Here is a 13,593-nt window from a genome sequence, read left to right as displayed (position 1 = left end):
TTTCCGTCTGAGAGAGAGAGAGAGAGAGAGAGAGAGAGAGAGAGAGAGAGAGAGAGAGAGAGAGAGAGAGAGAGAGAGAATTCCCCACTTTTAAACCAAAATTCAAACTATTCGGAAAAACTGAATTACAATCAATTATATATTTGTAAGGATGTGAGTGTTTCTTCAAGAAACGAAGCTAAGCAAAAGAAAACTGCATAAGCCACGTTCAGTATATCAATATTCAAAGTGTCAAGTTGAAACTTCTGTTCGTTTTTGCAAAATGCAAAGTCTGATGGATGTCATATTGCAGCCCTTGGCGCTGACTTTTATAGTTTACTGCAGGAATATAATTTATTGTTTATCGTAAGAGTGTTTTTAACAAGAATGCCTTCACCGGTGCTGGGTAATAATATGTCTTCTGCAGTTCTCTGGAAAGCTTTTGATCCCTGAACGATTCTCAGTCCACTTTTGATAGGCCTATGACTATGATGACTTAGTTAATTTTTCTCTTATTTAAAAAAATACATTTTACCGTTCATTTTACAATTCAATACGTATGCAATATATGTAATTTACGTACATTTATCATGTATAAGCATACATTTATAGATATCCACATACTGTAATTACATTCCCATTACACTTACATGTATCTGTATATTTATTAAGAATTCCAGGCAAACTAGCGTAAAATGAGAACAAATGTTTTTTTAAATGATTTACGCAATGCGTACTTATTTCTGTATACAGTTTCTCTTAGAACAATTAAGTGTGGATAGTCTAACAAAAAACCCATATATATCCAAAACTTAACCTCATCATGAAAATCATATCGAGGTGAAGCTCTACCATAAGTAAAATTAGTATTATGACCGAATGGAGAAAGTTTGGGGAGGATTATTCATGCACTTAAAGTTGCATATATTCTCCTTTTCCTCATTTGTTTCATAGTCGTGTTATATTATTTCAAGCTTTTATTTCTGTTCCGTTTATCACAGTAGTTGTTTAATATGTGCACTGACTTGTTCTCACTTCATAATGTTGCCATATATATATATATATATATATATCTATATATATTATATATATATATATATAGATATATCTTACAATATTACGTTACAGTTGAGGGCAGGCCCTTGAAAGATGCTAACCTATGTGTTTTTAGTCTTTAAGTTTCTCTTCCTTAAGGAGGGGGTGGGGGTGTGTGTCACACGTTCTGTTATGTTTGGTTAGGTTAGTATGGTAAGCGATATGTTAGTGTTCCTTTCATTTTTTTTTTTCCAAAAGCAGGTCCATATAAAAATACGATCATTTACAGAAATAGACAGTGAAGATGATAATGAAATATTCTTGAATCTTGATAACATTTCATTCCTTATTCCCTGCGTGTACCTCCGACTTCTATCTATATTAAAATTTATACTTGAATAGTATGTGTAAATTCGTGATATATTATATACATTTATATAGATACATATATATATGTATATATATATCACGAATTTACACATACTATTCAAGTATAAATTTTAATATAGATAGAAGTCGGAGGTACACGCAGGGAATAAGGAATGAAATGTTATCAAGATTCAAGAATATTCATTATCATCATCACTGTCTATTTCTGTAAATGATCGTATTTTTATATGGGACCTGCTTTTGAAAAAAAAAATGAAAGGAACACTAGCATATCGGTTACCATACTAACCTAACCAAACATAACAGAACGTGTGACCCCCCCCCCCTTTCCCTCTTTAAAGGAAGAGAAACTTAAAGACTAACACAGGTTAGTATCTTTCAAGGGCCTGCCCTCAACTGTAACGTAGTATTATAAGATATATATATATGGCAACATTATGAAGTGAGAACAAGTCAGTGCACATATTAAACAACTACTGTGATAAACGGAACAGAAATAAAAGCTTGAAATAATATAACACGATTATGAAACAAATGAGGAAAAGGAATATATGTAGCTTAATGCCATGAAATCCATCCCAAAATTCCTTTCCCACTCAGTCATAATACTAATTTTACTTAAGGTGTAGCTTCACCTCGATATGACTCATGGTGAGGTTAAGTTTTGGACATAGATGCATCTGGGCTTTTTGTTAAGACTATCCACACTTAATTGTTCTGAGAGAAAGTATTATACAAAATAAGTACGCATTGCGTAAATCATTAAAAAAAAAATTACTTGTAAAGTTGACATTAACCGGGGGCCCCGGTTAATGTCAACTTTACAAGTAATACTGAGTAAAATCGTAAAAAGTTTCTTTTATTTCCATGAAACCAAAGATAGTGTATTATTATTAAAGGAAATAATATTGACAACACACACACACCACACACACACACACACACACACACACACACATATATATATATATATATATATATAATATATGTATATATATATATATATATATATATATATATATATATATGCATGAATGAAGTCATAACTGTTATGTAAGATGGGTGTCCCTGCCACATTTCATTGCAATATTATTTCCTTTAATAATAGTACACTATCTTTGGTTTCATGGAAATAAAAGAAACTTTTTACGATTTTACTTAGTATTACTTGTAAAGTTGACATTAACCACCCCCCCCCCCCCGGCCCCCCCCAGCCCCCCCCCCCCCCCCCAAACTTTGGCGCCTCTGAACCTGTTCGTCTTTGTTTTACTCAGTATTGCGCACTTTTTTTTTCCTTTTTTTTTTGTCCAAATACGGCGTCAGTTTCACATAAGGTGGGAAATCAACCCGCCCACAATTCTTCCGACCAATCGGAGTCTTCATCGCCACCGCACAACTAGTGAAATCCACCCCACACCCCCGCAATAACCCGCCCACAACTCTTCCGATCAATCAGATACATTTTCACCAACGAACAATCCTTGTGATAGGCGTACAGTGTACGCGGTCGCTACGTGTGCTAATGTCTGACGCCTGACGGCGAGACGTAGCCGACCCACGCCACCAGCATTTTGTAACAGACACTTGACAGCGTCCGTCAAGTTAGCATCCCGTCTGCTTTTGTATTTTAGGTGAGATCATTGAAGTATATGTTTTTCCCATTTTTTCCCTCTAAACTCGCTCACTCTCTTTCCAGTGTGTCGCATAGTAATTTTAATTGAAACAGCATGGAGAATAGCCAGCGTAGCATTATTTATTTATCCAAATTTTCGAAATTGGGTCTCGTCTTTAGGGCTCTCGGAGATGGCCTTGAAGACGAGACCCAAAGTCTCGAAAATTCGGATAATGAGTGAATAATGCTGCCCTGGCTTTTTTTCATCCTGTTTGTATATAGAATTAGCTACGGCGTTCCAGATGCGCCAACCTTCCGTATACTAGTGGGCTAAGGCAGTTGAAGCGAAGCCTTATACCTCTTGTGTTTGTTACGCTAATATTCCAGCCTCGTATATGTTACATTTACCCCTATTTTGTTATTTGGTTTTGTCTCGGATTGTTATTGAGAATAATTTCCTTTTCAGGATACAACTGTGTGCAGAAACATGGCCCATCTCCGTCACCCTATCGTTCAAGTTTGCCGGTAAGTGTTACTTTGGTTATCCCCTATTATTGAGATGCGTAATGCAGACACGAAATAGGAGCTGTATAGGCCTTAGCGTTGCACGTCTAGAAGGGTAAATTGATAATTGCAGTTTCCTATAGCCCCGGGGGCCGCTATATGCCAATACAAGTAAAGTTGTAACCTACAATTTTGTAACGAGCTCTTCACTCGTTATTTGGAATCCAATAAACACGGCAAATTATAAATAACTTTGATAATGTGTTTACCTCATGGTAGGTCTATACAGGCTGATACTCTGGTTATTACTTAATAATTTGCTAATATATGATATGAAATTGTAACTTTACGTATTGTAAAGAGTTCTTTACTCGTTATTTTGCAATTAGCAAAGAGTTCTTCACTCGTTATTTTGAGCCCCATAAATATGAAGTTGTAACCTACAGTTTGTAAAGAGCTTCTCACTCGTAATTTTGAACCCCATAAACAGTGAATTTAATTAAAATAACGTCGTATTTACATTTTATACTCTAGCTACTCATTACCTTATACTCTAGCTACGAAAGGTTGAGAGAATATTACAATTAGCGGCGTTGACACGTCTCCCATCCTGCCAAAGGAGGTATTTAATCCTAATCCCAAAAGGTACATTTTCTGGATTAACCTGGAGGTCAAGGTTAATCCCGAGAGTGGTCGGTCATATGTGAACGTACAGTCCACCTGTTTGCTCTTATTGACATTGATTTCGTTTTAGTCTAATATGTCATGTAAATGTATAAATATATTTACACGCCAAATTTTGAGTAGGTTTATATTTCAAATTGGTCAGGTTACAGTACATGTGTATATAACTATATATTATATATGATTATATTTATATTATATATTTATATTCCTAGCTTAAACCCATTTTTATATGGGGTCGCCATTGTGAATGAGTCGTCTCCATCGATTTCTGTCCTGTGCCTCGTTCTCATTTATACCTTTCAATACCATATCTTCCCCACACAATCACGCCATCTCTTTCTTGGTCTTCCCTTCTTCCTTCTACCCCGCACTTCCATTTCTGGTTTTGGTGAAAACATGTATTACACGGTTCAGAGGAGAGTTAAAGAATTTAAGTACGCAGATAGATTATTTTAGTTTTACTTTTCATCTATATAGTCAAAATCTAAGTATGTTTTAAGTATTATTGTGATTTTTCATATTTTCATTTACTGTTAAAATGTTTGGTGATGACAGTATGGTGCTTCACTTTGACATTTTGAATTGAACATGTTCAGGGAAACAATTCAGTTCGACTATTATTACTACTGTCGCTGATCTTCTTAGCAACAGTGTACGGCAACTGCAGCAAGATTAGCAAACTGCCGTACCTACAGTAAGTCAAGAGCGCAATACGGCACCATTACTGAATCTGACGTCATCCCCCCCCCCCCCCCCCCCCTTGCACTTATTTGTACGGCAGGGAATCTGAAATTGACGCATGCGAAATTCACTGCCCTACCAATATCCCGTGCCTTCTATATAAGTACCAGGAATTGGGGCGTTAAATGTATTTCGCCGTGTTTAGTACGAATCCCAAGGGGTTAATTACAGTCGTCCGATTAAATATTTCTCAAAATTCTTGTTCAGGAGACAAAAGTGCATAGGAAAACCGCAACCGCCATAGTCTAGGTCGCCGCGGAATAGTAATATAGGTCTACCGAATTTAGGTCCAAGTAGTGTAATGTTTTGATCAACGCGTTTTGCTTTTGTACCAACGAATGGAGGAAGGTTACAAAGAATCCTCTAGTTACAGTGACCCTTAGTGATCACCTCCCTTAATCATCCTTACACGAGGGAATGGCAGCGCCGCTCTAAAACCTGCCAAATCCACCAGATTGTCACTTATTTCTTGTAAAGTTGAACGAGTTTGAGAAAATATGGCAGCAGTGCCAATCACCCTTGAGTCTTGCAGATCAGTTAATGACCTAATCGTGTCCAACGAGTTTGAGTCCAGTGGGCCGGATGTGTTGTTGCGTTGCAGTGGGCCCGGTGGTTTTTTTTTTTTTTTTTTTTTTTTTTCCCTACCACGCATCCGAATTTCCCCAATGAATTTAAATTGCTTCCGGTGACGAAATGACAAATTACGTTGGTCTTTTAATGGACCTTTAGTTAGGGTATAAGAGAATGAATTTTTTTGGCATTTTCACGCGTTTTGAACGAATTTGATGTCTATTTTCGTCGGAAATACAAAGTTTTGGGGTTAAGGTACAGACACGAAGTCCAAACAGTTCGATTGTGGGTTTTTTCTTGTCAATAAATTTCCGAAGGCGGTTTGTGGGCGCCTCTCCCTCCCCCCTCCGACCCCCGCTAAGAGAATGGCTAAAGTAACCAGGTTAAAATTTTTAACCAGGTTAGGTTATAGCCAGTTTATATTTATAAAAATGGAGCCGAAGCCAATTAAAAACTAGGTTTTCGAACATAAGGGTTTTTACTTTTCGGAAGACTACAGCCACCTCTAACATTAGCATTTCTATCTGGAAGTGGATATTGTCACGGGGGGGGGGGGGGGGGGGGGGGATGGGGGGGGGGGGGGGGGGGGGGGGGGGGGGGGGGGGGGGGGAAAGTCGCTATATAATAATCAGCACTTCTCGCCCCCACGCTTTATTTCAACCTTTGGTCATAGGTGTCGCCAATTGCGCGGTGAAAATAATTGTTCGAAAATTGTTCACCTGGAAGTGTTTCTTGAAATTCTATTCAATTTAAAATGGTCAATTTCATTCACTGCCATTGTATTATAATTAGATACATTTCGTAAAACGCAATATACCATGTAAGTAGGCGGAGTTTGATTTTGTAACCCTTTTTTTTTAGGTCTGTATCTTCCAAAGCACATGTTTGTTCTTGGAGATCTTGAAGGTTTTGTGGCCGGAGAACAGATCAGTAGTATTGCACTTTCGAGACTGAGGACGGTTGCGTTGATCTACCTTTATTGTTATGGCCACCCCACAGCATCTCTCTCTCTCCTCTCATCTCTCTCTCTCGTCTCTCTCTCTCTCTCTCTCTCTCTCTCTCTCTCTATATATATATATAACATATATATAACAGGAATGTGTGCAACATATCTGCTATAAAATAGAGGGTGACAAGCTGGACGGCTGCCCTCTGGCTTGTCACCCTCTATTTTTTAATATATACATGTATATATATATATATAATCATTATATATATATATATATATATTTTATATTTTATATATGTGTATATATGTGTATATGTATATATATATATTTATATATATATATATATATCAAATTATATATATGTATATGTTATATATATAATAAATTTTATATAATTATAGTGTGTATATATATATTATGTATATGTGTGTGTATATATATTGTATGTAAGTATATATATATATGTATATTTATATGCATATATTATATATGTATATATTTGTGTATATATATATTTGTGTATATTATATTTGTGGTATATATATATGTATATGTAAATATGTATATATATATAATATATATAATGTATATATATTGATATATGCATGCACGTGGTCAGTAGTATTGCACTTCCAGACTGAGGACGTTGCGTTGATCTACCTTTTATTGTTATTGATGGCCACACCACCCCAGCATATCTCTCTCTCTCTCCAACTCTCTATCTCTCTCTCTCTCTCTATCTCTATATTATATAGATTTATATATATATTACAGGAATATTTTTTGTAACTATCTGGATAATAAAAATAAGGTGAACAAGATGGAAGATGATATTTGGATTATCAAAATCTAATATATATATATATAATAACAAGGGAATGGTGCAACATATCTGCCTAAAAATAGAGGGTTGAAACTGGACGGCCTGCCCTCTGGATTGTCACCCTCCTTTTTATTTTTTTAATACCTTATATATATATATAATCATATATATATATATATATATATTTTATATTATTTTTATGTGTATATATGTGTATATGTATATATATATATATATTTATATATATATATATATATATATATGTGTATATGTATATGTATATATATATAATTTTATATAATTATGTTATGTGTATATATAAAATATTATGTATATGTGTGTGTATATATATATTGTATGTTTATGTATATATATTGTATATTTATATGCATATATTATATATATGTATATGTATATATATATTTGTGTATATATATATGTATATGTAAATCATGTATATATATATATATATATATAAGTATATATATTGATATATATGCATGCACGTGGTTACATTGTCTCTTTTGTCGAACGTAGCATTGTGAGCAACTAGGAAACACACGGGCCTTTACCCTCCAGCCATTCTAGAAAACTTTCGCAGAGATTTGTCCATAGGCAACGTTTCCAAAGGTTCCCACGTCAACGGTTTCGCAGACGTTCTTTTCATGAGAGTGGCGTTTTCGTTTTGTTCTTTCATCTTGAGCTCTGTGATGAACTGGCTTGGAGGGCGTTACATACTGCATAAACGCGCCTCATTGCGCACAGCTGCTCTTTGCAATTTGTCAAACTCCTACGTTGAGCCCACCGGTTTCTAAGTTGAAATAAACAAGTTGCAGTTAAGCGGCGTCGCCTTGGCCTTTCCTTTTCCAGGTCTCGTTATAAGTTGGCTGGCATTCTTGCAAAGCCTTTCTCCTTCTTTTGCTTCCTCCTTAGAATATAATAAAATGCATTTTGCACGAGTCGCTTTTCAACCCTGCATCTACTAACTTCCGGAAATGGGCTTGAATTAAATGGGGGAATGCAGAGCTGTCACTCAACGTAAGAAGGATTTCTCTGTTGATTAGAACCCCATTGATGTTTCTTCTCGTAGAATCTTTGGAGGTGGCATTTTCGGTTTTTGTTTGGGTGCTGAACTCGCAGTTTTGTGCTTTTTATTTTTTTGTTTTTGTTTTTGTCTGAACTCGCAGTTTGTGCAGACATTGAGAAACCACCAGTTAACGTCTTAATTGTATAATATTCACATTTAGCAAGTCATTAAGCATTCGTGCGTGCGATACATCAGCTGCTATTGAAGGCCCTTTAGTAACTTTTACACTGAGTGTTCTCTGATGACTATTCTCAACCTTTTCATGCAACGAAATTCTCATTTATTTCTTCCTCCGTTCCCAATTTCAAAGTTGAGATCATTCTTGTTGTCAGGACATGTCGTCAAGACATTTGCTTTATAATGTGGACACGTTGGCTTTACCATGTGAGAACAATCACTTGCGTCTATCTTCGATAATTGGAGTGTCTTGTCTTCCGGCAAAATTTGAAGGACTTGTCAGTTTTTTTTCTTCTGTACGATTTGTCTAAACAGCTCTAATTGAAGGGCGCTGTTTATTGTGACGTTGTAAGTGCTTCGAGGTGCCGTCATACCTCCCTTTACCATCCTCGATCATGATGTTCACGAAACGCTGGGAATTTTCTTTGGCAGGACAGTCCAGTTTTTTCCCTTGTTGCAGTATGTGATGTATCCCTTTGATACCCTGTATACTTTCGGGAGTGCGGCAAATGTCTCCGATCATTTGCTCGACAGCAAATTCCTCGAAAGCCATTGCTCGAAAAATAATTTCTCGAACTGTCAATTCCTCGAAAGCCAATATTTTTTAGAATATTAATGACCATTTAAAGAATTGATGTTGGCTTTCGAGAAAAATACTTAAAAAATTTAGCAAACCTCTTTCTAGTTTACATGAGTAAAAAGGTTAAAGGAAGACGGTAATTAAGCAAATTGTAGTTGAAACAACATATATTGAAATTTTTGTTTAGCGAACAAAAATTTTTTACTGAAATAATGACAGGCACGTTTTCATTATCGTTGTTCATTTTCATACGTTTAAAAAATAGTTTTGCAAATATGTTCAACTATTAAGCTTTCATATATGAAAAAGTTAAAAAAGTAAAACAAAGTCAAGTATTGCCAAAATTTACTCTATGAAAAGGAAGTATTATACGATAGCTGGATTGATGGCAAGCACTTAATTGGTGTTCGAAATTGTTGTGCCGCCCCTCGACTGCGTTGCTTGTTTTTGGCATTCCTATGACATACTGAAAACTGTTCCATAATTCATGTTTGAAGAAAGGAGCGCGGCTACAGTTATTTCTATTTGGCCACCCAATCCAAGTGTCTTCAAAAGTATGTGAGAGATTGTTCTGGGTTGCAAGAATTAAATTACGACCATTTGCGGGACCAGAGTCACAAGCAAGGATTACATCTTTGATGGTTTTTGTAAACACTTCCAAGATAAGATCGAAGCAGATATTAGGCAAAGCAGGGCCAGCATTTTCCTTAGCTCGTAAATTGCGTGTAGTTTTCTTTTTTCATAATTGCCCTCTGAAGGGAGCTTCGCCACGGCATCACTTACTCCCATTGAAGCACATGATACAAAAGAATGGTGGTGTATCTCGAACTAAATTTTTTTTTTTAAATTTGCAATGATGCGATTTCACATTCTCTTGGATTTTAGCAGCATCAGGTTTAGCAACCGTCTCCTGCATAGTTGTTTGACCTCCACTTCGTTTTTGGATATCATCGATAGTGATAGCAAGTATTTTCTGACAAATGATTTAGAACTGGATCTAATTTATACTTTCTGTGATAGGAATTTACGTTAAAACTTGAACGCGAGAACAGCACTTGTTTAACTTATAACAACCGTTAACGGGAAACCCAAATAGCTAATATTACTTTTTACGGTTTACCTGGTAGTTGATGGCCTCATGCACCGAAATCCTGTTGTAGGTAGCATTTTGAAGTATTCAGACATTAAAAATATTGTTAAAATGGAAAAGTGGAGGAGTTTTCATGTCATCTGCCATATCTAATGATCCGTTTAACAAAGTCAGTCTGGGGGAGGGGGGGGGGGATGTTAAACCACCTCACTGAATGCTACCTTAGGACAGGAAGAACCTTAGGCCTACTCCTAAGTCATGGCCGCCTTCATTATGTGAATTGTATCAATATTTTTCGGTCGTTTTACCTACATTATTTGTTGTTTCAATGGGAAAATCAGAACTAGCTGAAAAGGTTTATGAGGTAAGAGAAAAACGTTACTGAAGTTATTACATGTTGGATAGTTTTCTCTTCTCTTACAAACAACTTCCTCTTCCGAACACACCCTTACCGACCCTGCTCTTCCATTTTTCTACGTCCAGTCTCTAGAGTCAAACGCAATTGTATGATGATATTACTTTTTGTAATTTCCCTCTGTTACCGTCTCATATAATCTTGAAAAATCATGTATAAAACCATGAATCGCATTGTAGTTTGGTATTAATTTTTTTTCTTTTATCAGGTAATTTTATTTCTTCAAATATGCAAGTGAAATATGTTAGCCGGTAAGGAAACTTCCCCACCAATAAGGCTTGCCTTGCCAACAGCGAATTCATTCATATTTTCAACAACTACCACGTAAAAGCGGCGTTGCCATTTTAGCGTGCCTAGTAAACCTGAATTCCTACCTATCGATCTCGATCTCAGAGCAAATTAATAAGACTTCTCAATATGTAAATGAATCCACTGTCAAAAAATTGCTAAAGGACTCCATAACCTATAATTATATGACTATTTAAATGTATGCACAAAATATTTTGAGAAAGACCAAAAATAACACATCAAGTTCAAAACAATAAACAAAAAGGACTGTGATTATTAGAGTTGCAAACAAGAGCAGAAAGAATCAGAAAAATGATTGAAAACCAGTAAAGAAATGATAAAAAGGATACTTATATTGCTTGGGCAACTTCGCCTTCGTAGTTCACATGCAGTCACTCCTGCTCCTTTCTTTAAGTCTTGAATAAATGGAGGGTGGGTCTCCAAGCAGGGGCTGCATCACCTTCAAGATGAAACAAGAATCCTATTTAAAAATTTGAAAATAAAATGACATCTCCATCAAACATATATACACATACATACATACATTTTATATATAAATATGAATCAAAAGTGTCAGCAATCTGCCCCCGGTAACTATAACGTTATAATAAAAAGTAACTAACTTCAATATCACAACTATAACTTCACTAATATCAATATCACAACTATAACTTCACTAATATCAATTGAGCAACTAACATCAATTGAGCTACAAGTTCGAGAAGAGATCTTTCTCTATAAAATTTTCTTGTCAGTATGATTAAGATAAAACGTGAAAAAAGGAAGGTGCAGGAGAATTTCTCTCAGTATGAACCTGAGACACAACAGCTTTTGAATGTATATATATTTTTAGTTTTTAGTTTATAAAAAAAGACATAACAGCTTTTGAATGTTATATATAGTTAAAAAAAAAAAAAACAGCAGACCCTCTCCATCATACCATACAGATACGTATAAATAGTCTTCCTAATTCTTTGTGATTTACCTCTTGGTACTGGCGAGTCCCAACCTACTACCAACGACGACGACGACGACGACGACGATGATGATGATGATGATGATGATAATAAGGATGATAATAATAATAATAATGATGATAATAATAATAATAATAATGATGATAAATGATAATAATAATGATGATGATGATAATAATGATGATTACGATAATAATGTTAATTACGATAATAATGATGATATGATAATGAATGATGATTACTTTACAATACTCGCGGTACCGAGAGAGAGAAAGAGAAAGAAAAGAGAGAGAGAGAGAGAGAGAGAGAGAGAGAGAGAGAGAGAGAGAGAGAGAGAGAGAGAGAGAGAGAATGTTGGGGGGAAGGGCAGAGGACAATGAAAATCAGTTTGAACTAGAAAACATAACCGGAGGTACATTAGCAGGAATGTAAGGGGTTGCAGCTAAACAGGGCCGAAGGGACGCAACAAATACTGAAGCAAGGAAGGAAGCACACTGGAGGTCAAGTAAAAAGGTTACAGGGCCGAAGTAACACTGCACCCAACCATGAGGTGCACTGACAGCATTGCCGTCCAAGGGGGACGCCAAGGGGAACACTGTACGAACGTCTTGAGCGAGTTCATGATTCGTGGCTAGACCTACACAGGATCCATACAGACTGTATGGATCCTGGACCTACAATACGAAACTATGGTCTCTGTGCGTTAATTTTTATTAACAAAATCTTTAGAGACGTTTACGTTTATAAGTTGAAAACAAAAAAATTTAGAAATAAATTTACCTTTCATATACCTTTCAGAATTAAAAACAGACCAGGTTTGATAAAAACCCGCCTGCTATTCGCTGGAAAATACTGAAGTTGGCTACATTTGGAGTGTCACCAGGTAAATACAAAGATCAAGAATAAAACTATGCAAGGTCGAGAAGAATTTTTTTAAACTTGTCAAAATAATGAGATTAGGATACAATGTGGAAAAAGGACGGAGCAAGCGAAATTCTCACAGCATGAACGAACGACGGACGGACGAGAGAGAGAGAGAGAGAGAGAGAGAGAGAGAGAGAGAGATCAGGACGTCTAAAAGACTTACGTCCATCCGGGGAGACATCATGCGCTCACCTACCTGGGAGAGACAGAGAGAGATCAGACGTCTAAAATACTTACTTCCATCCGGAGATCATGCGCTCACCTACCTGATGAGAGAGAGAGAGAGAGAGAGACCTACGGGGTTATTCAGCGCTGACACGGAACTTGACAATCAGAAGGCTGTGATGGAACCATTGTTGGGAGGGGGTTGAGAATTGTTGGGAAGGGTTGAGGAAAATTAAAATCAGTTTGAACAAAATAAAATATGAACGTAGTTACAGCAAAACGAATGAGAGGGGTTGCAGTTAAGGGGGGCCGAAGGGACACCACAAATACTAGGGTTCAAGTAATGCCTGGAGTGCACCAGGAACAGTCCAACGGTGTGAGTAATAAAGGGTCTCTGGAGAGAGAGAGAGAGAGAGCCGAGCGGTGGCGATAAAAATCTATGATGTAGGTGTATTAAAAGCATCCAAAATGAGCAGTCATTAACAAGAAGACTCATAATTAGCAACAATAGAATTATAAAATACTGAAACTGATGATGATATTAACGATAAAGGGAAAGTAATATATATATGAAAAAATCACGAAATTTAGTTCTGCCA

General features: G+C 36.2%; 1 long non-coding RNA gene across 2 annotated transcripts in view; it reads left to right on the top strand.

Annotated features, from left to right (window-relative positions):
* LOC135199272 (uncharacterized) overlaps positions 1–13,593 on the top strand; it is a 652,345-nt gene that overhangs the window by 383,462 nt on the left and 255,290 nt on the right. Inside the window, exons 1-2 of one of the 2 annotated variants that reach the window (XR_010311010.1) lie at positions 2,938–3,035; positions 3,483–3,541. This is a non-coding gene — a long non-coding RNA (uncharacterized LOC135199272). Of the gene's footprint in view, positions 1–2,937; positions 3,036–3,482; positions 3,542–13,593 lie in introns of those variants that run through there. The other variant, XR_010311011.1, reaches the window with a different exon arrangement.

This window comes from Macrobrachium nipponense, chromosome 25, assembly GCF_015104395.2.
Source record: "Macrobrachium nipponense isolate FS-2020 chromosome 25, ASM1510439v2, whole genome shotgun sequence".
Taxonomy (NCBI): domain Eukaryota; kingdom Metazoa; phylum Arthropoda; class Malacostraca; order Decapoda; family Palaemonidae; genus Macrobrachium; species Macrobrachium nipponense.
Note: the sequence above shows the minus strand (reverse complement) of the source record. Positions and strands in the feature narration are given on the sequence as shown.